We start from the raw sequence: 13,968 nt of genomic DNA, 5'->3' as shown, positions 1-13,968 counted from the left end.
TTTTTTTTTAGGTTTGACTCAATTTTTGATTTGATTTGATTTGCGATCTGATTTTATTCACCCCTAATAATAAGGTTTTAACTTTGACCCCTTGATTGGTAATTAGGCAAGGGAGAGAAGAAATTATTTTGCCTAAACTTTTTTTTGTCTTCTATATTTATTCTCTCCATTATTTGCACAGATTAGGAAAAAAGAAATTATGTAATGCTGTTTACACTTTTCTCTAACATTCCTAAATTAGAATTTTCTTTTTTTCTTTGTAACAAAGTCAAGTTTTCACACCTTGTTTATTCACTTTTTTTGTTTTTTGTTTTTATATCAACCATCATTCCACCAAAAACGTTTTAAAAATTCTATAATCCATATTAAATTATCTAACGTGTAAAGTTTGTCCTTGCATTTCAACAGAAATTCAATTAAAAATCTAATACAAGGATGAAAAGAAAAGCTGTGATGGAGCGGTAAATACTCCTTTATTCTTAATTGGAGGTCGCAAATTAAAGTTCTTCTGAATAGGCAGTCACCTCTGTTAGGGAGTGCTCTACCCCAATGTGGAACTTTCCGGCACGAATATGAATTTAATCGAATTTCAATGCAGATATCTGACGCCAAACCAAAATAAAATAACTCTATAATGTATGCATGACTATAATAAGCCATGAGGCTAACGGGAACATAAATACTCATCCCGTTTGATATATGTGTATATTTTTATTTTCAATCAGTGTCTGTTATTCATATTGAATTCTGACTAATTTGGATTCGCAATGGTAAGTTCCATTATAAGGGGTAAACAATTTCCTATTAAAGATGACTCCGGTTATACCTAGAGCTTGAATCCAAAACAGCTGATTAAAAATGAAAGATTATTTACTACTCCGTCACAAATTTTAGTAGTGTAATTCCATTTGATATGGATGTCGTAGTGACATGACATGTATAAATTTGATTACTATTTTGACTGATTTATTTGGCAAGTCAAGTAAGGAAAAGGTCTTAAGACAGTTACTTGTAATCCAAGTTACTTCAACATTAATAATTATATTAAAGAATTTAAGTTTTGTGTATCATCAGTGTACAAAATATTTTACAATGTCAGGTAAACTTGACCTGCTATTGCAGGTTACTTAATTTTTTCTTTTTTAGTTTTTATGTAAATAATTGGGTAGTTAAGTGATAGTGTAAAATATTTTGTGCACTGATAGTGCACAGAACTTAAACTCTATATTAAATATACTTCTTCGTTCAGTTTTGCTTCTTATAAATTTTCTAATTTGTTTTTATTTTTACTTGTTATTTTTCATTAATCAAGACAAGATAATTTTTTCTTTCATAATATCCTTAATTGATTACTCCTAGTAGCATTGAATTAAGCAACCTTGTAAAATGTTTGAAGACTTTTTGAAGTCTTCAAAAGTCAAATTAGTGATGTGGGAATTTACAAAGTGTTTAAGTCATTCATTAATACATAAAATCATACTCCTATAATAGGAGTATTTTGAACAAGCCTTTTTTTACTAAACAGTGGAATTTCACATTCAACTTTATCAATAATTTGGGGAGAAATAACAAGATCCAAAGTTTATGACATCTTTCATGCTTTAAGAAATAAGAAATAAATAAAAATACAAAAAATATATTGATGAAAGTATTTGAAGTTTCAACAAATATTAAAGTAGACTCCAATTTTTTTTAGATTCTTTTTGAGATCTCTAGTATCCCACAAATTCACGGGATATTCACAAAGAGATCAAAGGTCTCGAAAGTCCCAATAAATTCATGGGATATTCATAAAAGGATTAAGATACACAAATCCTCCTTTCATGGAGATCAAATCCAAAGTTTATGACATCTTTCATGCTTTAAGAAATAACAAATAAAAAAAAATATAAAGAATATATTGATGAAAGTATTTGAAGTTTCAACAAATATTAAAGTAAACTCCAATTTTTTTTAGACTCTTTTTGAGATCTCTAGTATCCCACAAATTCACGGGATATTCACAAAGAGATCAAAGATCTCAAAAGTCTCAATAAATTCATGGAATATTCATAACAGGATTAAGATACACAAATCCTCCTTTCATGGAGATCAAATCCAAATGTTCTTACTTTCGAGAAATACGCCACTAAAAACCCTCAAATTACGGAGAAATTCATATCCAAATCTTCTGTCATGTTAAATTATGTTGGAAACAAATTTCAACTAAAAAAAATAATTTTTGTTGGAATTCAATTAACAAAAACAGATAAATTATCATTAAGAGTATAAAAGCCTACCATTAAGAATATAAAAGACTGCTACTCTTTACTCCAAAAATTCTTTGATATCATTCAAATAATTACTCCATTAATGTTGGAATTTGATGTTAATTAAACAACATGACACAATTATTAATAGAGACAAAATTGTAAAGTTATACTACCAATCATTTTTTTTTAATAGGTGTGTCATCTCAATTTTTGATGAATAAAACTAAATGGAGGGAGTACTAGAAATGGACTTTAGAAAGTTATTGATTCAAAATTTTCTATTGCTAAAAAACTATTTCAAATAGGGAATTAGCTGGCTATTAACATAGCTAGTAAAGTTCTAATGAAGAGAGATCTCAGATTTGAGTTTTGAATATAGAATCGCCTTTAATAGAAAGCGTCTCTCAAAGTGAAACTTCCATGATTATGATACGTAATTTATTCAAATGATTGATAGAAAAAACGCTAAATAAATTTCAATTTCTCGCTTCCACCGACAGACTAATCAATATGATGCATCCATGAAATGGGACTACAATCCATTAGAACTTCGTTCAGCTAGTCCCATTGGTGAATCGTAAAAAAGAATTATGTTAATACAAGTGCATACATAGATGCAAGGTAAGGCTACGTGGGGCTCTTTCTTGGACTGATAAGAATCAAAGAAGGAAGAACAAGAAAAAGAGAAAAACAAAGAAAAAGGATATGTGGAATTATCGAGATTTGAATGAATTTACGAGCAACAAAGGACTTCATATCGTCACCTCTCGACTAAACTCAGTCAAACAACAATAATCCGACTCAATCAAAGACAAGACAATCAAATTGTATCGACAAAAAGGGAGACTTGATGATTGATTAAGCAAACGAAGTTAACACGAGGAATATCAGAAATACATCCTAAGACTCAACTACTATTAACAACTACTTGATTAATCAAATGCTAGGCTTCACCTAGAAACTACAAGCTTAAAAACTCTCAATTCATCATAAACACCATAAACTAAGGAAGAAAATGGATAAGGAAACTATTTATAGTTATTATCCTTGCTAGATCAACTGACCAATTGACATATTGATCACCTATGACCTTATGTCTTTATTGCTTCATGGCTTTCTTTGGGCTCCAAGTTATCATTTAGCACTTGATGTGGCCCCCTGCTGAGTCGGGCGACCTGCGAAAGCTAATGAGAAATTGGACTGGTACTGTTGACGATCACTTCTAACCCTTTGAGCTACCACCATATACTCCCGAACCCTACGGTCTGGCTTGCCATAATCAAAACACACATCACTACCAGCCTTACACTCACCCTGATGATTCTTACCGTATTTTTTGCAGAGAGGATTAGTACGATCACTGTTCATACTACCCTGGGACTTAGAACCTGGCGTTCTATCCCGATTGTCTTGCCTGAACTTAGGCACTGGCGCACTAGATGAAGATAGAGCTGGGGCTGACATTTTTTTACGGAACTGAGAATGATTACCACCTTCTGACCTTGGCTTAGAAAAGTTAAAACTACATATTCTGGCCATCCTGTTCTCTCTTTCCCTCTCCTTATGCTTCTTCTCATCAATCTGCTGAGCGTAAACTATGAGCCTAGATAGTTCCATCTCCTTAATCAATATGGCAGTCCTACACTCCTTAATCATACTATCAGATACACCAAACACAAACTTACTCATTCTAGACCTATTATCCGCCACCATAGAAGGAGCATACTTTATCAACTGAGTGAACTTAAGCGAGTACTCCTTTACACTCATATTATCCTACTTCAAATTGATAAACTCGTGAACCTTAGCTTCCCTCAACTCTAAGAGAAAAAATCTGTTTAAGAAAGTTGTGGCAAACTACTCCCACTCTACCGGCCCTGCATCAACACCACAGTTTTCTTTCCACTGCTTAAATTAGGTGTGAGCTACATCCTGCAATTGGTACGCATCTAACTCTGAACTCTCACTCGAAGTGACGCCCATGATATCAGTCACCTTTTGTACCATATACAGAAACTCCTGCCGATCCTCCTCTAACTTGAATCTAGAAAACAAAAGGGGATTAATTTTATAAATTAGATAAATATTAATAGACAAAGTAAGTAATAAAGTTTGTCGCGAGCTACTGCAAGCTTTTTGCTCGATCTTAAAATCGAAGAAAAGCATTGGAATAACTGTCTTTTGAAAATGTAAGATAAGATTATGTATAATAGCTATGTTTAATTGAAGGGTGTCGACTGACGTCTCTTCATCAAAAACTTTGCCTGGGATCAAAATTAGACAAAAAACCTTGAGCTACTAAATGCTTTTCATCGATTACTACTAGTATAAAATACTCAGATCAATCTGAAAATCAAAGTAGAGCGTTAGACTAATTGTTTTTTAAAAATATAAGGTAGGGTTGAGTATAATAAATCTTTATTTTTATTTCTATAATCATGATGTTTGAATTAACTTTCACATAGTGGTGAGGTAATGCTTAACTCAACTTAGGCTGAAAATTGAAGCGGAGTGTTGAAATAACTGTCTTTTAGAAATGTAAGATAAAGTTGTGTATATAGATCTTTATTTTATTTCTATAATTATGGTGTTTGGATTAACTTTCACGTAATGGCGAAACTACGTTTAATTGAGATATAAAATACTCAACTTGATCTGAAAATCAAAGTGGAGCGTTGGAATAATTCGTTTAGAAATATAAGGTAAGATTGTATATAATAATTTTTTTTCTTTCTATAATCATGATGTTTGGATTAATTTTCACATAGTGGTGAAGCTACATTTAATTCAAATATAAAGTACTCACTCGGTCTGAAAATCGAAGAGGAGCGTTGAAATAGTTATCTTTTAAAACTGTAAGGTAAGATTGTGTAAAATAAATCTTTATTTTTCTTTCTATAATTATGGTGCTTGGATTAAATTTTATGTAGTGGTGAAGTTACGTTTGATTGAGATATAAAATACTCAGTTCGGTCTGAAATTAAAGCGGAGCATTGAAATAACTGTCTTTTAGAATGTAAGATAAGATTACGTACAACAAATCTTTATTTTCTTTCTATAATTATGATATTTGGATTATCTTTTACTCGGTGAACCGGAAAAGTATGTTTAATTAAAGGGTGTCGATTGACATCTCTTCGTCAAAAAAATTTGTGATTAAAATTAGACAATCAAATTAAAATAAAGTGTATTAGTACTTTATTTTATTCTTAAGATAGCATATTCTACTCTAATGAACATAAATATCTTCTTTATTTTACTAAAGAAAAAGGTTTGAGCTAGTGACTAATGACCATATTTGGTAATTTTGTTATAAAATAAGAAAGAATAAAGAAGAAGAGTAGAGAGAATGGAGAGAGTGATTCTTATTTCTTCTCTTGAGGGATGAGAGATCATCAGATCATAAATACAATGAATAAAATCCCTCTATTTATAGGGAAAATTTACTCCTAGTCTGAGTAAAAGATGGATGCTTCAAATCCTAATAGATATCAAAGTAGATCTTGATAGATTTTGATAGACATTCACTATAATGTAAATACATTTATAACATTCCCCTTTGAATGTCTAATTGGTAGATAATGTGCCTCGTTAAAACCTTACTAGAAAAAATCCAGTAGGAAAAAAATCTAGTGAAGGAAAAATAGTACACATCTCTAATAATACGCATTTCGGTTGCCTCATTAAAAACCTTACAAGGGAAACCCAGTGGGACAAAACCTCATAAGGGAAAAAGAGTACAACGCGTATTAACTCCCCCTAATGAGAACATCCTTGACCTTTGCATCTCGATCTTGTGCAACATCTTCTTGAAAGTTGCAATTGGAGAAGATTTGGTGAATAAATCAATCACATTGTCAGTTGGATGAATCTGTTGCACGTTAATATCATCATTCTTTTGTAGCTCATGTATGTAGTAAAGCTTTGGCAAAATTTGCTTCGTTCGATCTCCATTTATGAATCCTCTCTTAAGATGTGCTATGTATGCTGAATTATCTCTGTATAAAATTGTGGGTAGATTGTCATATTTCACACCATATTTTTCTCGAATGAGATGTATCATGGACCTCAACCATACACATTCTCGGCTTGCTTCATGATAGCTATTATTTCAGCATGATTTGATGAAGTGGCTACGATAGACTGCTTTGTATATCTCCAAGATATGACAGTACCACCACATATGAACACATAGCCTATTTGAGACCGAGCTTTATGCGGGTCAGATAAGTACCCAACATCAACATGACCAATAAGATCGGGACTGCAATCTTTAGAATAAAACAAGCTCATGTGTTTTATCTTATTTTGATGTCTCATAGTAGGAGCAGAAATATACCTTGCTAACAAATTGACTGAAAAGGCTATAGGCCTTGTAGTATTTGCAAGGTACATGAGTGGATCAATTGCACTAAGATATGGTACTTCATAACCAATCTAATTCGATATATTTCAAATTTCAGCGAATAATCTATTGCTTTGAAAACTCTTCAAGAGTTCCAATAATGTTCAAGCAATAAGCTTATATAATATAAGGATTATAAATAAGTTTTCCAGAAACTTCTATATTCTTCAAGCAGTTTGAATCCTTAAAAGTTTTCACATAAGTTTTGTCAAGTGACAATATTCAACATTTCATGAGTGACATCTTCAAGTGTCTGGATTGCAAATCAAATAAGTTTTACGCTTACCAAAATGCATCCTTTCATATCACTTTATAAATGTTTCTACGTCAGCATGCTTAAATAAACGTAGAATTCAAATCCTCGTAATCTTTCACAATATTGCACCAATATTGTGTCAAAGATATTGATGATATATCATTTCGTATCGGGTCACAATGTGACATAACATTTTGAGATCTCATCACTTCATTATTTTCAGATACATGAACCTCTCTTAAGGTTTCATGAAGTGTTATGTCGTAGGCTCTTCAAGAGCTCATTACCTTCTTATTATGATTATTTGCTCCTTATTTTTCAAGGACCGTTTCATTTGGAACCGATCAGTCTACCATGCTTCACGCATGCATAGACTTTGTCCTTTAGGAATACAAAATAAGAGCACTTGCGCTTAATATGAGATGCTTTCAGCATTTGACTTGAATTATCTTTTGGATGAGGATATGGTGATAATTCCTAACATATTTCATAGAGCTTATAATCTCCCCCTTATGTTAGAAAAACTAACATACATCCTCTACTTCTTTGAGAAATCCATCGTTGTGTATTATGGTATATTTAGTAATCGTATACCGCACATCAAAATTATTAGATGGAATAATTGGTTTCCGACCTTGAACCAATTGAGAGGGAAGAAATAATCATAATTTATTGGTCTAATGCATACAAATGATATTGCAATATATCATATTTCAGACCAATAAATTAAGTTTTGTTCTCATTAACAATGGTTTAGATATTTATCGAAGACATTCAATGCTAAACCATTATCATCAAGATGAATTATCTTAATTACACAATCTGAAAATTATGCTCAATTTATATTGAACAAGTAACTTTATGAATGTCAAACGTAGGTTGACCATGAATGTACATGTGATCATCTTATTAATGCATCTTTTCAACATATCACATGATAGGTGAACGGGCCCTTATTCACTTTTTGTAATTTTTAGATTTGAAGGGATCCAATCCCAATATTAGTTGGTCCAACCAACTTGTCATGAGAACAAACGACATAAAAAATTCTTGAAGAATCTTCTAGTTCTTCAATACATGCACATCTTCAAGATGTCACAATCATTCATATTAATTTATGAACTTTTATTCTAGTAAACTCCAAGTTTACCATGACATGTACTTTTTCTTTAGTAAATTTCATATTTACTATTACATGAATAAATTTCAGATTTACTACTTCAGAAGTAGATTTCAAAATTATTCAACCTCTTTCGGAGGTGAGTTGTGATACAATCACAATCAAGTGCACATTTGAATTAATAAGTTTCTCATTCCCCAGGAATGAAATATAATCGTGCCTTAAGTCTATCAAATTATGATAGCTTATAACCTCTTTCAAGATTTTGCTACTTCAGAAGCAAATCAAGGCATAAATATAATGTAGAGAATGTTTCTCTAGCATATCTTATAATCATATAAGCATGTAAAAATGTCATCACTTTTAATGATCATTATCATATGGTCCCTCCATGCGTATATTCGTGCATTCAATCACTTGTCTTCTTTCAGACATATTATGCACTGCTACCACATACACCTCAAGAATGAAGTAAGTTGTCATATTTCAAACTAATCATATATTGCTACCACATTCAGTTCATGGAATGGAGCATATTCAATGGGTCGAATTTCATGACTTTTCATCAAATACTCATTATTTTGCCTTAGCCATCATAATATATCAATATGGTGCATTGATATTCAAACTCAACATCTTATCCATATAAAGACGTCTTAAGCATAAATTGATGGGACTTGAACCCAATGTCACCCCCCTTTTTTTACCGACAAAGATTAGATCTTAATTTCGAAAAGGGTTTTTATTATAAAATGACAAAAATAAAAATTCATTTCAAAAAGGGATTATTTACATTCTTTATTTAGAGTCGCCACTTGGCATAATCCGGTGTACCAAGTCACCATCAAAAAATTCTTTTCAAAACCATTTGACTCTTTAAACTGGTTTGAGAACAGAGATTCTGGCTAAGGAATTCTGCTAACCGAGGGAAAGGTGTTAGGAACCCCTCAATCCCGTGGTTTGACCACGGTTGTTTGGCGGAATGTATCAGCTAATTTGACGTTACAAGTGTATAAACACAAAAATACAAAACAAGCAAAATAAACAAATCAAACAAAACTCAGAAACTAAAATAATGTCCAGTCTGAATTATACAGTCCAAGAATAAATAGTGCGGAAATATAAACCTATTCTAACCCTACACTACGCTTTTATCCGACGCCTCGGGCCTTCATCACGATCATCCTCTTCCAACATAGTATGTCGGGGCATTCCCCGGTGAATAAATACAATGAACCTCGGGGCATTCCCCGGCTAAATAAGTACATTTTTCAATGCGAGAATATCAACATCATTCAGCAAATACTTCAAACATTAAACATTTCATGATCCTTAAGTTTGTCTACCCCAACCTATCATTTGCTTATCGATTCCGACCCTCAACATGGTACTATCACGTTTAGCATAACCGAAGGAGTCAAAATTAAACCGAAATCACTTTATCAATTAATCGGTTACTATTCCCAAGTCCATTCTCAACATGATTTAATCAATTCAATATGTAATCCATCAATCAAAAATTGCGACAATCATAGACATTCGAACACACTATCAAGATTATATTATCAAACAATACAAACCATGCAGCTTACGATATCAACACGCCACAGAAACATAAAAATAAGCGAAGAATAGGGTTAAAGAATTGGACCTAGATAGAGCGTCTTTTTTGTCGATAATAAAGAGAAATTTGAAGACCAAAATCTTGAACGGACAACCCCACAACAAAAAGAGCTCCAACACACGAATTGAAACTTTCTGGACTGTGAAAAATCCCCCCACAGCCCAATAACGAGGACGAATTATGAAAGTATAAGCACCCGAAGCCTTCTAAAATCTGATAAAAGAATAAAAAACTGATAGAAACTGAGCTCCGGTGAACTGATTGAGACAAACAGAACCCCCAAATCCCCCAAACCAGTGACGAAACTGATAAAACCAAAACAAAATTGTAACAGAATAAAACGAGACCTGTAGATGAGATTTCAAAATTTTGAGTTTGAATTCAATCAAAATACAATTTGTGAACCAATTGTTCGCCAGAAAAATAGTCAAAACGGAGGATTTCTATTGTTACCCTTTCTCCGTTCGTCTCTCAGGTCTCTCCTTAGATCTTAGTATCTCTCTTCTCGATCTCCTTCCTTCAATCTCTCTCGGTATGTTCCTCTCTCTCTCTCACCTTTCAGTTCTTTCTTCATTCCCCATCTCCCTCAACGGTGTTTTTTTTGTGTGTGTCGTGAGCTATGTGTGTGCTCTGTCAAAGGGAGAATCTGTAGGTATGCCTTTTTTTAATTTTAAATTCCCCTCTTCACTGGGTATGCTTTGTTTCTATCAAGAAAAAGAAAAATAAAAATGGATCCCTCCTTTATGGTTTCTCTGTATCATTAATTGATGAAGAAGAAACCCATCTCTCCCATTTTGATAGTCATCCTCTTTATCACCTTCCCGATCCTGTATATATGTTGTTGTCCTCTATATGTGTATTTATTTGTGGCCAAGAAAAAGGGAGGGGTCACGTGGGGTAGGGGTGAGGGTAGGGGTATGGGGTGGTTAGGAGAGGTGAGGTGTTGTTTTTTTTATTGGAGGGATAGAGGTTAGGTGTCAATTTTTTATTGGGTAGGTTGTTGGAATATTAGAATGAGACAAAGCTTGTTATGACTTGTTATTTGGATAAAATAAAACAAAAATAAATACATAAATAAGTAAAAGATGAGGTGGTTATTTATTTTCTTGGGAAAAATTATAAAAATGAAGTTAAATTGTGTGATATCGGAATAAGAAATATTTTTGACGGGACAAAAATTATGTGTCTACATCATGTCCCATTTAAATGTAAACACCAAGTGTTTTCATACAAAGAAGTAGACAACGACACAGAATTTTATCCCGATCATTATTTGAAGAAAGCAATAGAAGCAAGAAGGGCAACCGGGTCTTGATTTAGGACACCCTACCTACCCAATTTATGAGGGAGTCAAGTGACAGGTATCTCAAAAGATTGAAAGGAGATGGACTATACCAAGTTGGAGAGTCGAGTGAGGTTCTTTCGAGGTTCCGGTCCGCGGCTCTGTCATTACATCAAAATGAAAATTACAAGTTAGCATATAAATGAAATTAGAAAATCCTATATATGCAGCTTTCCTTGACTCTTGGCTCGAGTTTTATCACTCTATTCTTCAGGCGGGCTCCTGACTTGCAATTTCTTTCCACTCATTGCTTAGCTTTTAATTGCTTCGCTTTGTTGCTCGACTTTCATTTACTCGCCCTTTTCTTCAGGCGGGCTTCTGACTTGCCATTTTTGTCTTTCAATTTCATCACCCTGTTCTTCAGGCGGGTTCCTGTCTTGCAATTTCTTCAATTTCCCATTTCGTCACCCTGTTCTTCAGGCGGGCTCCTAACTTACAATTCTCTCACCCTGTTCTTCAGGCGGGCTCCTGAAACCAAAATCAAAACTAGAACGATAATTATCCCAAACAAGGATTATAATAAAGAGAGATTTCATTTTTCTGAAAGTAATGTCCCATTTTCCAGAAGGGTCCTGAACAAAAAGTAAAATTCTATTTTTCAGGAGGGTCCTGAACAGAAAGTAAAATCTCATTTTTCAGGAGGGTCCTGAACGAAAAGTAAAGTCCCATTTTTCAGGAGGATCCTGAACAGAAAGTAAAATCCCATTTTCAGTAGGGTCCTGAACGGAAAGTAAAGTCCCATTTTTCAGGAGGGTCCTGAACAGAAAGTAAAGTCTCATTTTTTAGGAGGGTCCTGAACAGAAAGTAAAATCCCATTTTTCAGGAGAGTCTTGAACAGAAATTAAAATCCCATTTTTTAGGAGGGTCCTGAACAGAAATTAAAATCTCATTTTTCAGGAGGGTCCTGAACAGAAAGTAAAATCCCATTTTTCAAGAGGGTCCTGAATAGAAATTAAAATTCCATTTTCAGGAGGGTCTTGAACAAAAAATAAAATCCCATTTTTTGGGAGGGTCCTGAACAAAAATTAAAATTCCATTTTTCAGGAAGGTCCTGAACAGAAAGTAAAATCCTATTTTTCAGGAGGGTCCTGAACAGAAAGTAAAATCCCATTTTTCAGGAGGGTCCTGAACAGAAATTAAAATCACATATTTCAGGAGGGTCTTAAATAGAAAGTAAAATCCCATTTTTCAGGAGGGTCCTGCACAGAAATTAAAATTCCATTTTTCAGGAGGGTCCTGAACAGAAAGTTAAATCTCATTTTTCAGGAGGGTCCTAAACATAAAGTAAAATTCCTTTGACATGCTTTCCAATGATAGAAAAACTTTGCCCCTATTTCATCAAAGAAAATTTTTTTAGTTAAAAACTTAGTGGTGGTTTGCAGCACTTGGCTTTCCAGGCATCTACTCCAGCAGTTGTTCCTTTCATCTTTGTTTTAAATTGCTGACACTTACCCCTGTCATGTTGTATCATTGACCCAAACCAGATCGAGGAAATGACTTTGACTCAAATACCGAGCCTCTATTTTACCATGCCTCTGAGATATATCTTTTGACATCTGATACTCCCATGAATCCAGCAACATGTCGGTTGATAGACTTACTTTGATTTGTGTTGAATTATGATCCTATTTCTTTCATGTGCTAATCCTTGGCTTTTCCTCATACAATTGAAAAGACTGGTAGCAAGTTTTGAAATCCTTTCTCGCTCGTTTCGACACGGACTTGACTTAAAGTGTAAAGAAATGATAGTGACTTTTATTTTGATAAGTGACATAAAATAGACAAAAATATGAACATGTAAACTAAAGAAAAGGGAAATGTCCCTTATTCAAAAAGGAAACAAAAACTTATCTGAATACGGCAACCAACTCCAATGACTATGACATGCATTTTGGATTAAGTTGCCTGATCTTCCTATCCAAACTTCCCATCTGTTGTTGAGTTCGTGCCTTTGCCGCTGGGCCGCTTCTTCAAACCCATTGGACTCATATGTCTCATTCAATCGACGCCATCTTAAAATACTTTTTCCAATAAATCTCTTTCCTTTTCACTTTTCTCTCGAACTCGCCATCGCCTTATGATGCCCATAAGGGTTTTTATCAATAAAACTCTCTCATTTTTATTTCTCTTTACTCCCCATCGCCTTATGGTGTCCGTGAGGGTTTTCACTAGTAAGACTCTCTCATTTTTATTTCTCTCGACTCACCATCGCCTTATGGTGCCCGCTAGGGTTTTCACTAATAAGACTCTCTCATTTTTTTATTTATTTTCTAATTTCTTATGCTGAGGAAGACAAGTAGTACCCCACAATGTATCGTCATATCCATTGCATGCTTAGCCTTGACATTATAAAAAATTGATTTGAAGGACTTTTTTTAGTTGTAACTTGTCTTTTGGATAAGGTTAGAAAAGGATGGCAAGAGGCTCAAACGACACTTGAAGTGGGGGTGGGACTTACAACTTTTGGAATCGACTCAAACAAGCATTAACTCATGCCCCAGTTTTTGTTAACTGGGTGACTCTAAAATCTTTATTTGGTTGGACCGAGCCCTGAATAGGTCAACCTACGTATCTCACTCCCAAGAGAGGAGAATCAAGTCGCACGTAGTTCCATCAGCTTGTTCTTTTCTTTGATTTGATTTTTTTCTTTTTTTTCTTTTATTTTCTAACTCTTTCTTTTATTCTTATTTTCCTGATATTTATCTTTGACTCTAATTTGATTCCAAAAGAGGGATATGAAATAGAAATAAAACTAAGCTCAAACGGGTAAACAAAGGATGACACAATGTTTGGATAGAAGAATAAAATGCCTTCATCATATCAATCTTAAAAAATGCAAGAACTAAACATGCAATAAAATCAACAAAGGATAAAATATCATACATAATATCATTTGACTGCATCAGCATTGATAACCATTTCTGCCATTTTGCCTTCAATATTTGTCAAATATAAGGCTCCATTGGAAA

Source organism: Capsicum annuum, chromosome 5, assembly GCF_002878395.1.
Source record: "Capsicum annuum cultivar UCD-10X-F1 chromosome 5, UCD10Xv1.1, whole genome shotgun sequence".
Lineage (NCBI taxonomy): Eukaryota > Viridiplantae > Streptophyta > Magnoliopsida > Solanales > Solanaceae > Capsicum > Capsicum annuum.
This window is presented reverse-complemented; position numbering follows the sequence as displayed.